We start from the raw sequence: 15,873 nt of genomic DNA, 5'->3' as shown, positions 1-15,873 counted from the left end.
TGCTCAAAGGCAAGAGATAATGGAGTAATATGTTTAAAGCCCTCAGGGAAAATTCTTGTCAACATAGGATTATAACCAGCTAAACTGTATTCAAGAATGAGGCCAAATTAGAACATTTCAGATCTACAAAGATTTGACAATTTATATCTAACAATCCCTCACTAAAAGAACTACAAGTATATGTGCTTCAGCAGAAGAGAAGAGCAAGATTATAAGGAAAGGCATGGGATTTAAAAAACAATAGTGAGCATAAAAATGAATATATTCGTTGGTAAATTTAATCATATATATGATATTTAGTATTTATTGGGAATTTTTGTGTTTATAATGGGTAAAAATGAAAACTTTAGACCTGATATGACCAAAATGGCAACCACTAACTATATGTAGCTACTGAGAATTGGAATGTGGTTCGTCTGAATTGAGGTATGATGAAGTGTAAAATACACACAGGATTTCAAAAACTGTGTAAAAAAATAAAGTAAAATATCTCATTAACGATTTTTTTAAGGGCTGGGTGCAGTGGCTCATGCCTGTAATCCCAACATGTTGGGAGGCCAAGGCAAGAGGATCATTTGAGCTCAGGCGTTTGAGACCAGCCTGGGCAACATAGCAAGAACTTGTCTCTACAAAAAATAAAAATATTAGCTGGGTGTGGTGTCCTGTACCTGTAGTTCCAGCTACTCAGAAGGCTGAGGGAGGAGGATTGTTTTGAGGCCAGGAGTTCGAGGCTGCAGTGAACTATGATGGCACCATTGCACTCCAGCCTGAGTGACAGAGCAAGAGTCTGTCAAAAAAAAATTATATTGAAATGACAATATTTTAGATATTAATTTTTAAATATATTATTTAATTTTTTTACTATTTCCTTTAACTTTTAAAAATTTACTACTATGAAATTTAAAATTACATATGCAGCTCTCAATAATGGTGCTCTAGGTAACAATTTTAAGATGATAGAAGAAAGGCAGGAGAGAGAGGGTTGTTGAACTGGTTGTCAATATGTAAGTTATCTGCCATGTTTGGAAGAGGCTAAACACACTGAAGAACTATAGGTCATGTTGCAAAATACCTTATACTTAAGTACGAATGTTTCCAAAAGTAGAAATGTCACCCAGAGCTTCCAAATCATCTGAGGAATAAAATGGAGGGGGAGTATGGAAAACTTTATCAATAAATACATGATAGGAAGGAAGTATGGTAAGCAAAAAAAGCAAAGACAATTAAATGAAAAAAATAACGTGGAAGAAATAAGTCCTAATTTTCAGTAATCACAAAAATTGTAATCTCAAATATTAAATACAACTTTCTTTGAAATACATTATACATATAAGAGAGAATTTTCTACCCAAAAATGGCAAACACAATTTTGAATGACACACATAATTTTTTCAAAACTTAAACATATCTTAGGTTTTAAAGAAAGTTTCAAATAATTTCAAAGAATTAATAACACGCAAACCATGTTCTCTAATATTGGTATAATGAAATTAGAAGACAAAAATAACAAGACAGTTTTTAAAAATCATAGAAATTTTAAGATGAACTCCAAAATAACTTATGGATAAAGATGAAATCAAAATGGAAATGTTAAATATTAGAGCTGAATAACAGTACAAGTGGTATATATGAAAACTAGAGGGATATAGTTACATTGATATTAGAGTTTAAATTCGATGCTTAAAGTCACTCAGCAAAAAAAATTTAAAAGATTTAAAAAAAATTAATTCTCATCTCACAAAGCAAGACAGACTCATCATAAATCCAAAAAAAAAAAATGGAAGCAGGAAAATAATTAACAGCCAAAATTAATTAAATACAACACAAAAAATTATAATGTATATCAGTAATACTAAAAGATGGGCTTTATAAACATAATAGGATAAACCAACTTGCAGTAAGACTGATCAAGAATAAAAGGCACAAATTAACAATATTTAAAACAAAAAGAGAGACATGATCTCCAAAGAGTAGAGTTTTAAAAAATGTTTAGATAAGAATATGAATTAAATGCTAGCAGATTTGAAAACGCAGATAAATTAGATAAATTATGAATTACCAAAACTGGGCTTAAGAAGAAATAGAAAGCCTCAATAAACAAACAAACAAAAAGGCTAAAGAAATTCAATTCCTAATCAAAGCGTTTCCCTCCCAAAGGCACAAGACGAGAATGTTTTAAGGGTGAGTTTTCCAAAGCATTCGAGGCATTCTTGATCATTTCAATGGATGCTGAAAAGACATTTGATAAAAGTCAACATCTGTTCACATTAAAAAAAAAAAAATTAGGGCCAGGCTCAGTGGCTCACACCTATAATTCTAGTGCTTTGGGAGGCTGAGTTGGAAGCCTTACTTGAGGTCAGAAGTTTGAGACCAGCCTGGACAACATAGAGAGACCCATCTCTACAAAAATAATTTTTTTTTAATTAGCCAGGCATGGTGGCCTGGTGTCCTTGCTACTTCAGAGGCCAAGGCAGAAGGATCCCTTGAGCCCAGAAGCTGAGGCTACAGTGAACACCATTGTGCTCCAGCCTGGGCAACAGAGCAAGACCTTATCCCTAAAAAATAAATGAATAAATAAATAAATAAATAAAATAAAAATTTTTTAAAGTTTAGGAAATTGGGAATAGGAGATTACACCCTTAATCTTATAACCTATATTATTAAACATGATACAAAAATATATCAAACATCATAATTAACAGTATAATTTGAGAATCATTAACAATAAAGTCAGAAATGAAATAAAGACTCCTACCATCACTGCTTATATTCAACATTAAACAGTGGGTTCTGGTTGATACCATAAGATAGAAGAATAAAACAAATAATAATAGAAAAAGACCTAAAACTGTACTTATCCCAGGTAGTATGATTTTCTACATAGAGAACAAACCTAAGCATTCTACAAACTATTATAACTCATAAGCGATATTAGCAACATTTAAAAATTAATAATTTACATCTCCACTGGCAATTACCAATTAGAGATTATGATAGAATATGATAGAAAAATAATTCCATTTACAATAGCAAGGAAAACTATAAAAATCTATGTATAAATGTAACAAAAATGTTTAAGACACATTTATTAGAAAAATTACAAAGTATTAATAATAGACATAATGAATAAAATATATTAATAAAGAAATAAGTACAAAGTCCATGGATAAAAAGACTCAATATTATTAAGACACTAGTTCAACCCAAATAAAATCGTATAAATTCAATACAATTCCAATCAAAATGTTAACACAATTTTTTTATAAATTTGATAAGTAGATCTAGAATTCATATAAAGAGCTAAGAATCACAAATAGGCTGGGCGCGGTGGCTCACACCTGTAATCCCAACTTTGGGAGGCTTAAGCGGGTGGATAACCTGAGGTCAGGAGTTTGCTAGCCTGGCCAAATAGTGAAACCCCATCTTTACTAAAAATATAACAATTAGCTGGGCTTGGTGCTGGGTGTCACCTGGGCATGAGGCAGGAGAATGGCTTGAATCCTGTAGGCGCAGGTTGCAGTAAGCCTAGACTGTGCCACCACTGCTCTCCAGCCTGGGCGACAGGAGCAAAACTCTGTCTCAAAAAAAAGAACCACAAATAAATCAATTTAAAGCCATGATTTAAATAGAGTAATTTTGTGTTAGGAATTACACACAGACACACAACTACACACACACACATACACACACACAACACACACACATTCTGTCTAGTGAGTCTGAAAACAGACCCATGCATACATGAAAACTTGATATATGACAGAGGTGGAATTGTACGTGCGTGGAAAACATAATCATTTAACAAAGGGTGACACCAATTTGGAAAAGAGAAACCACTTTATTCCCTACCAAAAAAAAAAAAAAATCACTTCCAAGTAAATTAAGGCCTAAATGTGAAAGGTAACACTTTTAGACGGCAATACAGAAAATCTCTATGACTTCATAGAAAACAAATCATAAGGAAAAGATAGATATGTTTGACCTCAGTAGAAGTTAAAATTTAATATCTTTGATGCATAAACCTACAAAGGGTTAAAATTAGCATTTATACATGGCTTTCAGTCAATTTAAGGATAAAATGACAGTAGAGAAATGGCTAAAACACATGAGCAGGCAATATACAGAAGAAGAAAGAGAAATGATCGATAGACAGAAAAGAAATGATCAATCTCACCAGTAACCCTAGAATTCTAAACTACAAGAGGGAGAAACGATCTCTTGTTCATCATATTGCAAAAGTTTGAAAACAAGTGTTGGTAAGAATGAGGGGGCGATCGGAACTCTCATTTACCACGAGAAAGCAATTTGGAAATAGTAAGGGTAAAAATGTAGGTCTTCAACCCAGAATTTCTACTGTTAAATATACATTCTCAGAAAACTCTCACACACATGTTGTACACAGAAACATGTACAAAAATGTTAATTGCAACAATGTTTATCACAGCAAAACATTGGGGAAAAATTCCATCCACCAAATGAGTGGAAAAATAAATTGTGACATATTTATTGAATTAATTTCTATTATACAGCAGTCAAATTAACTGGAGCTACATGTATCAACATTAGTAATTCTCAAAAACATGCTGGTTATAAAGAAAGGAAGTGGCAAAATAACTACAAGATGATATGTACAGAAAATTTGAGAACAGGAAAAACAATACATTTTATTGGCACATTTGTGTGTTATGATAGAATCAAAAGACTCTTGGAAATTATGAACACAAAATTCAGTGTTCATCTGGGAAAGGAGAAAATGAAATCACAGAAGAATACACTGGAGGCTTCAACTGTATCAGAAGTGGTTTTAATGCTTTTTAAACCCTGAAGTAAACATAACAAAATGTTATGATCTGATAAAGCTTGGTGTTGGATAAATGGATGTTTGTATAATCTGTATTTTCACGAGAATCACTTCAGTCTGGGTATCATTAAGCTGCTATCAAACTGTGGCAGGACATACAGAAAGATCTGCCAATAATTCAGAATGGAATAAGGCAGGAAATAGATTTAAACACACTGTGAAGTAAACTGGGCGGGAGGCTACAGATTTCATATCAGGCCAGAGGGTTAAGTAATGGTATATTTTAAACTCAGAAAAGATAAATCCTTTCCAAAGGATAAGGACTTGGGATCCCTGTTTTTAATGACTATTAAAAACTAAGTCAACGTTTCGCTGAGTGGCTCCAGAAGGATCAGATCTAGTGTAAGACCCAAAATCTCTGGCCCATAATTTGTTTTCTGAAATCTCTTCCCCAATTTGATTGGGGTAATAACTCTTATTGGCTTTGGATAGTAAAACTGTTTTCTTCATGGGTATCTTTTAACCCTAGGATATTTTTGAATTAGATATAAAGACAAAGAAATAAATCAAACTACATATATAGTAATACTTCTGTGTTACATTCAGGAATCTGTTTGGATAATCATTGGAACAATGTGTGTGTATTTGGTATCTAAAGTGACTGTAAGGAGGGGTGGGCACGGTGGCTCAGGCCCATAAACCCAGCACTTCAGGAGGCTGAGGAGGCTGGATAGCTTAAGCCTAGGAGTTTGAGACCAATCTGGGCAACATAGGGAGACACCCCCTGCCATCGCAATAAAAAAATACAAAAATTAGCTGGGTATGGTGGTGTACACCTGTGGCCCCAGGTACTCAGCAGGCTGACTCAGGAAGTTCGCTTGAGCCTGGGCGGCAGAAGTTGCAGTGAGCCAAGATCGCAGCACTGCACCCCAGCGTGGGCAATAGAGCCTGGCCTTGTCTCAAGAAAAGAAAGAAAAGGGAAAGAAGAGAAGAGAAGAGAAGAGAAAAGGAGGAAGGAGAAGAAAGAAAGAGACTGTAGGGATTTTGGGGGGACATAAGATAATCATGAAGATTATAGCTGTGATTCCATTGTACAACATGCAATTGAGTAACTGATTTTATCATTGTAAGTTGAAAGGTATGAGACTTTAGCTAATTTTTTAAACTACACTGGAATTTTTTTAAGATTTGCCATATTTATCAATTTGGTTTTATCACACTTAATAGAACTGTTCAAGTACTTGGGAAGGCTATGCTTGTTAGGGGCATTTGAAGTGCTGAAAAGAAAAGCAATTATGCTAAACTTATAAATACAGTTTTAATGATTGAAGGAATTTAATTAACTGAGTTGTAAACAGAACTGATTGTTTAAGGGGATATGTTCTATTCACTTTGCATTAATTCAACTTTAATCAAAGGAAAATTTAAAATTTTTGCGTGTATTTTACCAATTTTATGAATAGGTTTGTAACTTGAAATTAAAAGATTAAGAAAAATCTAGTTTTTTCATTTATAATTTTAAGAAGTCAAGTACTATTGTTAACCTCCTGAAACTAATCTTCTATGCACAAATGACTCCCTTTAGGAACACTCAAAAGCTCTAGTTATATTCTGTAATTGTGCTCATAACAAAAAAACAAATCCCTCTCAATTCTTTTTTTAAATCAAAGAAACATTCAGGTTATCTGTAAATAAAACTATAAAATTTATTGGAAACATTTTAAAATCTTGAATATCAAGAGAAATATAGCATCCTAGATGAAAAAATCAGTATAAAACCCACTGAGTTTTTTTGGGTTTTTTTTTTTTTTTTTTTTTTTTTTTTTTTTGAGATGGAGTCTCACTCTGTCACACAGGCTGGAGTGCAGTGGTATGATCTTGGCTCACTGCAACCTCTGCCTCCCGGGTTCAACCAATTCTCCTGCCTCAGCTTCCCGAGTAGCTGGGACTACAGGCACACACCACCACATCCAGCTAATTTTTGTATTTTTAGTAGAGACAGGGTTTCACCCTGTTGGCCAGATTGGTCTCAAACTCCTGACCTCAAGTGATCCACCTGTGTCGGCCTCCCAAACTGCTGGGATTACAGGCGTGAGCCACCACGCCCGGCCAAGATTTATTTTTAATAGCAAAAATATCCTAAGGTACATCTCACAAATAAAGAATCACTAATTACTAAAAATGTTTGAAAAAGAAAATTAGTAAGAAGTGACTTGCTCTGCCAAATATTAACAAGTATCATAAATCTCTGTTACTCTAAAAGGATGGTTCAAAATAAAAAATAAATAAAATAAAAGGATGGTACTGGAACCACACTAGACGAGCAAACCAAAGAACCTAAAAGAATGCTCGGAAATAAATCTATGTGTATCTGTTACTGAAAGCACCTCTATTTGTAAATATTGAATAAAACAAAGGTATATTTTGGGATGCTTCCTTCCTACTCATAATATTTCCTTCCAGGTGGAGGAGGCTGCACTGCAGCCACCTCTCCAGTCTCTTCTCACCACTTACTCACTCCTCTCTGGAGAGAGCAAGTGACATGGACCTAAAAGTTTTGGGTGAAGATCCAATGTGCTCATCCTAACTCGGCTCTTCCCTTACTTGGGAGGGAGCTGCACTCAGGGAGCAGGCACTGTTCCCATTCCAGGGGCAGGCTCCCTTTGCGCACCAGGAAGGCTGCCTGGTCTCATTTTCCACTCATGGAGTGGGTTTATCTACCAGACGCAGCGTCCATCAGCAGAAGTTTTGGGCATTCTCTAATTTAACCTTTATCAGTAATAAAAGACTGGACTTCATCATCCCAATTTCGTTAGGACCCATGTGAAGAAGAAAACTGCCTTCCAGAAACCCTCATGGGAGGTGCATGGGCCAAAAACATTTAGGAAAGAAATCTTGTTCCCTTTCGACACTTTGAATCCAACCAGAAACACAACCAAAACTAAGTATGCTTGATTGTTTTTCCCCAACTTACTAAATAGAAAAGTCACTCAACCTCTTCAGGAGTGGAGTGAGGAAGTGGATGGAGAGAAATCAGAAGTACCACACCAATGGCATTCCTTCACCTGGGAGGAAATATCCAGAATAGACAATAGCAATCTCTCTATCATGCAATATTCCATCTTAATGGGAAGAGGATTTTTTTTTTTTTTTTTTTTTTGAGATGGAGTCTGGCTTTGTCGCCCAGGCTGGGGTGCAGTGGCACGATCTCGGCTCACTACAACCTCCGTCTCCCAGGTTCAAGTGATTCTACTGTCTCAGCCTCCCAAGTAGCTGGGACTACAGGTACCTGCCACCGCGCCCAGCTAAAGTTTGTATTGTTAGTAGAGATGGTGTTTCACCATGTTGGCCAGGCTGGTCTCAAACTCCTGACCTCTGATGATCCACCCACCTCGGTCTCCCAAAGTGTTGGGATAACAGGCATGAGCCATCGCACCCAGCCTAGAGGATGTTTTAATCAATAAAATAGTGCCAGGGAAATTGGTTAACTAATTGATAAAAACAACAAAGTTTAATTCCTACTTCATGTCATACATTCAAGTAAATTATGTATGGATTAAAGTATTAAATGGGAGGGAACTGTGCCACAAATTGATAAACATATAAGTAAATATTTACCAAGCTCAGGGTTAGAAAAGGAATTTCTAAGCATTAAGGCAAAAGAAAGACAAATTAAAAGACTAAGAATTATTACATCAAAATGTAAAACTTTTGTAGGTAAAGAAATAACATTTATCAAATGAAAAATCAAGTTATTGGGTTCCATGAGGACCCGGCAGAGACTGAAGGAAAGAGTAGAGGATCAGAAGGAGCTCTCAGGTAGTAGGATCTGGGGAGGATGTTAATGCCACTTCTGAAGTCATGGAGAACACAGGACAACTATCACAAAACCTGTAGTACTACTGTTCAAATCTGCTTCCAGTAGCAGTGGAGTGAAGTCATTGGTAAATCCTTTCCTAGACAATAACAAAACGCAGACAAATTCTTTTTTTTTTTTTCTTTTGTTTTGAGACAGAGTCGTGCTCTTTATCACCCAGGCTGGAGTGCAGTGGCGCGATCTTGACTCACTGCAACCTCCACCTCCCAGGTTCAAGCAATTCTCCTGCCTCAGCCTCTCGAGTAGCTGGGATTACAGGCACCCACCACTATGCCCTACTAATTTTTGCATTTTTAGTAGAGATGGGATTTCACCATGTTGGCCAGGCTGGTCTCAAACTCCTGACCTCAAGTGATCCACCTGCCTCAGCCTCCCAAAGTGCTGGGATTACAGGTGTGAGCCACCACAACCCGGCCAACAAATTCTTTTTTTAATAACCAACTATTTGAAGAAATTAGTAGACAGAAGTCAGAGAACAGCCTGCCCTTAAATAACTGTAACTATTTCCAGTAAGAATTGCAAGTTTATGGTTGTTGATTTTGTGGGGTGAGGAATTGTTTGCTTGTTTTCTGCCTCAGAACACTCCCCAACCCTCACAGCTATAGCAGAAGAAATAAATCAACCATACCAACTCAAGATGGCAGAGGAAGGAGTGTAAGAGTGGTAGAACAGAGGAAATTTAGGGTTAAAATCCTGGAAGTGAGAAAATTGAAGAAAGTGTCAGACCAAAAATCTGAGTGCATACTATACCCCAAAGCCCTGGATGATCACAAAACTATGGATGGATGTGGAGGAAGGGCAGGGCACCTAAGAAAAGCAAACAGAAACCAGAATGGCATCTACCCTTGAAAGACAGAACTGTATTAGGTGAGTTTGTGAGTTTTCGCCTTTTTTGACAGTGGAATTCCCAACCAGCAAACAGGTAAGCAGCAAAAAGCTTAAGCCTTACTGGATTGAAGTATTGAAGGACTGGGCTCTGGGATCACAGAACAGTCAATAATTTAGGAAACTCTAGAAGCAAAGAAGCTGCAAAGAGTGTATGCCCCTAAATCTGAGTATAAATCCTGCACAAATCCTTGGCTAACCATCAAAACATACAGACACCAAGAAGACACAAATACACACACACACACACACACACACACAAACTAGGAACTGAACAAACTGAGAAGATATACAAGCTACTGCACACTGCAGAGGAAACAGAGTTTGCAGTTTGAGTCAAGGCAATTAACTATGTACTAGAACAAAGCAATTCTCAGAAGAATATAACAGAATCTAGAATCACTAGCACATTTATTCTGCACTACTTAGTTTTTGACCAAAAATTACCAGGGATGCAAAGAAACAGGAGAATAAAGTAGTCAACAGAAATTGACTATCAGTGGCCCAAGATGTTAGATTTGGCAAATATTTCAAATCATTTTTATAAATATTCTTAAAGTATTTAAAGAAGTGTGAATGATTATATGAAAGTATGGTCCTAACAAGTGGACAGAGTGTCACCAGGTAAATGGAAACCATTAGGAATTCTAGAGCTGAAAAGTACAATAACTAATACAAAAAATGTACTAAATGCTTTCAACGGTAGACTGAAGATGGAGGAAAAATCAGTGAATTTCCAAATAAATCAGTAGAAATTATCCAATTCAAATAGTAGATATAAAAACTTTTGAAGAAAAGAGCCTAAGAGATATGCGGAAAAATATTGTGCAGTCCAACATTTTGTAATTGGAGTCCCAGATGGAAAAGATTAAGTACTTAAAGAAATAGTGCCACAGTTTTCCAAATTGGAAGAAAAGCATTAACCTACAAGTCCAAGAATCTCAAAGAACCACAAGTAGGATAAATATAAAGAAATCCACACCAAAGTGCATCATTTTCAACTGCTGAAAGCCAAAGAGAAAGAGAAACCTCGAAAATGGTACAAACATTATGGAAAACAGTTTGGTCATTTCTTAAAAAGATAAACATAAAAGCCTACTCTTACCATATGACTCAGAATTATATTTCTAGAAATAAAGATTATACAAGGATGTTCATAGCAGCTTTATTCATAATAACCAGAACACTGTAAACAACCCAAATATTTATCAATGGATTAATGGAAAAACATGTTATGGTATATACATACAAAGGAATATCGCACAGCAATAAACATGAAAAAAATGCCTAATATATACAACAAGATGGACAATTCAGGAAAAAAATACTGAATTACTTGAAATTTTTGAAAAGAAAAACAAATTTATAATGACAGAGGGATCTGTTAACTAGTAGATACCTGAAGTTGGGGTTGGAAGAGGTTGACTGCCAAGGGTCGGGAGATATATTAGTTATCTATTGCTTTGTAACAAATTACCCTGAAACTTAGTGGCTTAGTGTCTTAACACATGTATTATCTGTCTGTTTCTGTGGGTCAAAAATCTGGCATGACTCAACTGGTTCCTCTGGCTGTGAGCATCTCACCAGGCTGCAGTCAATGTGTTGGCTGCGTCTGCAGGTAAGGCTCCCCTGCGGGTGGATCTACTTCTCAGCTCCCTCAGTGGGTTGTTGGCAGGATTGAGTTCTCTGCAAGTTGTTGGACTGAGGGTCTCATTTCCTCACAATTTGTTGGCCAGAGCACATCCTCAGTTTCTTGACATGTGGGCCTCTCCATAAGGAAGGTTACAATATTGAAGTTGACTTTATCAGAGTAAGCAAGCAAGAGGGCAAGCGAATGGCAGCAAGACAGAAGTCAAGATCTTTTGCAATCTAATCTCAGAAGTAATGCCTCATTACCTTTGCTATATTCTATTGATTAGAATCAAGTCACGAGGTGTAGCTCACGTTCAACACAGAAAATGAATATCAGGAGGTAGGAGTCATTGAGGATCATTTCAGAAGCTGCCTACCACAGAAGGGAAATTTATGGGTTGATGGAAATGTTGTATATCTTGATTATAGATCAAAACTCATCAAAGACTGCACTTAAAATCAGTGCATTTTATTGTATGTGTGGAGTTGATTTTTTTTAAGTTACTTGTAAAACAAGAGAGATTAAGAGGAATCTCAGACAGTTTCTGTTAAACATGGAAGAAACCCTCTTCCTCCTAAACTAACTAAATATTCATTAAAGGAATGTACATCTCCAAGTACAAAGAGGTGTGCTTGAGAGAGCTCAGTTGAATTTTATTAATTAATTAATTTTGAGACAGAGCCTCACTCTGTCATCCACGCTGGAGTACAGTGGTGTGATCTCGGCTCATGGCAACCTCTGCTTCCCAGACTCAAGTGATTCTCCCACCTCACCCTCCTGAGTAGCTGGGACTACAGCGAGCACCACCATACCTGGCTGATTTTTGTATTTTTAGTAGAGATGGGGTTCCTCCACATTGGTCAGGCTGGTCTCAAATTCCTGGCCTCAGATGATCCACTTGCCTCGGCCTCCCAAAGTGCTGGGGTTACAGGTGTGAGCCACCACGCCCAGCCTGTAGAATTTTAGAAAACAGAAAATGGATAGAGAAGTATTGCCTCTCCTAACAGAGCAGAGGAAGGTATGGTTCTAGGTGTTCTTTAAGAAATAAAGCAATTTATTTATTCATACATGGAAGCGCCAGAGACCATGAGGTATGGGGCTGAGTGTAAGGGGGCTGAGAGTAAGAGGACTGATAAATGTGTATAACAATTAGACTCCCAGATGCTTTCCCCCACCAAACAATATCTGCCCTCACTCCATTCAAGAAACCAGAAGTTTATTCTCTGCAGAAGGTCTAGATTGGGCAAGATAATGCCCAAAATGGCAAGGACGAGGAATAATGCTGAGAGATTAAATTCTAAAGTCCAAATACTAACATTGGAATTCACAACAGCCACTCTCCACCTGCTCTCAGAACACTGGTTGCCAGGCATATGGCCCCAGACAAGAGGTTGGAAGATTTTTCATTGGAAAAATTGAATTACCCCCAGAAAAAAAGACTTCCAAACTCTAGACATTGTAATCCCTGAACAAAACTCTCGATAGCAGCACTTCTCAAACTTTGAAGTGTATGAGAGTCCCCTGGAATCTTGTTAAAATAAAGACTCTGGCTCAGTAGGTCTTGAGTGGAGACCAAAATATTGCCTTTATAAAACAATCTCCCAGGTGATGCAGATGCTGCTGGCTCCTGGGTCACACTTTGAGTGCCAGGGCTCCCTTGTTCTTGATCTGCAGGATGCAAGCTTAACTCATTTGCTTAGCATTTCTATCTCTTTTTGGCGTGATCCCCCTTACTTGACCTATCCAAACTCACTTCACACCATCATCTCCTACCACACCCTCAACCCTACTTCATCCCAGGAAACACTCCCTACTCAACCCTGGAACACATCACTCCTTCCTTCACCAGCACAAACACTTTCTCCTCCTTCAATAGTCAACTCAAACTTCCATCACCTTCTCTCTGAAGTTGTCCCCAACTCCCTGGGACAGACTTAATTCTACTGCTCCGTGTTTCATAATACCTTAGGCCTACCTCCATCATCAACCTGTATCTGAACTACAAACATATATATATGTGTGTGTGTGTGTATATGTATGTGTGTGTGCATGTGTGTGTGTGTGTGTGTATATATATATATATTTTTTTTTTTTTTTTTTTGAGACAGAGTCTCACTCTGTCACCCAGGCTGGAGTGCAGTGGCATGATCTCAGCTCACTGCAACCTCTGCCTCCCAGGTACAAGTGATTATTCTGCTTCAGCCTCCTGAGTAACTGGAATTGCAGGCATCCGCCACCTCACCTGGTTAATTTTTGTACTGTTTTTGTTTTTTGGGGATTTTTTTTTAGTAGAGACAAGGTTTCACCATGTTAGCCAACTTGGTCTCAAACTCCTGACCTCAAGTGATCTGCCCGCCTCAGCCTCCCAAAGTGCTGGGATTACAGGTGTGAGCAACAGCACCTGGCCCACAAATGTATATATTTATAAAGACACAGATAGGTTAAGATGAAATGAATGAAAAAAGATATACCATGCTAATTAAAATCAAAAGAAAGCTGGGGCACCTATATTAATATCAGACAAAATAGATTTTAGAACAAGGAAGATAATCAGGGATAAATGGGTGCAATACATACTGATAAATGGGCCAGTTCCCCAAGAAGACATGATGCAATAATTTTTAATGTGTATGCACTTAACAATAGAGCATCAAAACACGTGAGGCAAAAACTGACAGAAGTGCAAGAAGAAACAGACAAATCCACTTCTAGTTGGGGACTTAAACTTTCCTCTTTTCATATATGACAGATCAAGCAGGCAAAAAATCAGTAAGGATATGGTAAACCTGAGAAGCACTACAATGTAATCTCATTGATATTTATAGACTATATCCAGCAATAATAGAATACACATTCTTCTCAAGCTCACAGGGACTGTTCACCAAGATAAACCACACTCTGGGTCATAAAACCCACCTTAACCAATCTAAAAGAATGGAAATAATTCAAGGTATGTTCTCAGACCACAATGCAATTAAACCAGAAAACAACAATTGGAAGATAGTTGGAAAATTGCAAAATATTTGGAAACTAGACAATATAATCTAAATAACACATAGGTCAAAGAAGAAATATCAAGAAAAACTTAAAATTATTTTGAATTAAATGAAAATAAAAAAAACATCAAAATTTGTGAGATGTGGCAAAAGCTGTGCTTAAAGGAAAGTTTACAACATTAAATGCGTACATTAGAAGAAAAAGATCTAAAATCTATTATCTAAGCTTCTACCTTAGGAAGCTAAAGAAAGAAGCACAATTTAAGCATAAAATAACCATAAAAAATACAAATTACAGCAGAAATCATGAAATTAGAAAAACATTAAAAACAAAGCTGGTTATTTGAAAAGATTAATAAAACTGATTAGCTTCTTAGGCTAAACAAGAAAAAAATTACTAAAATCAGAAATAAAGAGGGGTCATCACTACTGAACCCATACACATTAAGAGGAAAATAAAGAAATACAATGAAAAACTCTGCCTATGAATTTGATAATGTAGATGAAATGGGCCAATTTCTTGAAAGACACAAACTACCAAAACACACACACACACAATATAAAATATATTTTAGGCTGGGCACAGTGGCTCACACCTGTAATTTCAACATTTTGGGAGGCCAAGGTAAGAGGATGGCTTGAGGCCAGGAGTTCAAGACCAGCCTGGGCTATATAGTAAGACTGTCTCTATAATAAAAATTTTTTTAAAAAAATAGCCAGGCATGGTGGCACATGTCTGTAATCCCAGCTACCCAGGAGGCTAAGGTAGGAGGACCACTTGAGCCCAGCAGGAGTTCAAGCTTATAGTGAGCTACAATTGCATGACCGTACTCCAGCCTGGTTGACAGAGGGAGACCCTACCTCTAAAAAATAAGAAAATAAATAAATAAAATACATTTTTAAAATTCTGGAACTTGTGAGTAATTACAAAATTATCTCAAGATACAAGGTTAATATATGAAAGTCTATTGCTTTTCTATATACAAGAAATAAAAAAATGAAATTTGAACTGAAAACACAACACTACAATGGCACAAAAAAATAAAATGTTTATGTATAGATCTAATAAAATATATATAGGATCTGTATGCAGAACTACAAAGCTGTGATAAACAAAATCAATGAAGATCTAAATAAATTTCACATTCATGGATTGGAAGACTCAATACTAACAAGATGTCACTTCTTCCCAACTTGACCAATAGATTCAGAGCAATCCTAATCAAAATCCTAGCAATCTATTTTGTGTATACTGACAAATATTCTAAAATGTATATGAAAAGGCAAAAGATCCTGACTAGCCAACACGATACCCAGGAAAGAGAACAAACTTGGAGAACTGATGCTACCCAATTTCAAGACTTAACTATAAAGTGACACTAATCAAGACAGTGTGGTATTGGTGAATGAATGGACACATAAATCAATGGAACAGAATAGGTGACCAGAAATAGACCCAAGCAAATATAGTCAGCCTATTTTTAACAAAGGAGCAAAGGCAACTCTGTGGACAAAGGATAGACTTTCCAACAAATATTCACTGAACAATTGGGCCTCCCTATGTGAAAAAAACTAATCTAGACACAAACCTTACACCTTTCATAAAAACTAACTCAAAATGGATTATAGACTGATATGATTTGGCTCTGTGTCCCCACCCAAATCTCATCTCAAATTGTGA

This window comes from Macaca nemestrina, chromosome 8, assembly GCF_043159975.1.
Source record: "Macaca nemestrina isolate mMacNem1 chromosome 8, mMacNem.hap1, whole genome shotgun sequence".
Taxonomy (NCBI): domain Eukaryota; kingdom Metazoa; phylum Chordata; class Mammalia; order Primates; family Cercopithecidae; genus Macaca; species Macaca nemestrina.
The sequence above is the reverse complement of the archived record's forward strand: the minus strand, read 5'-3'. Positions refer to the sequence as shown.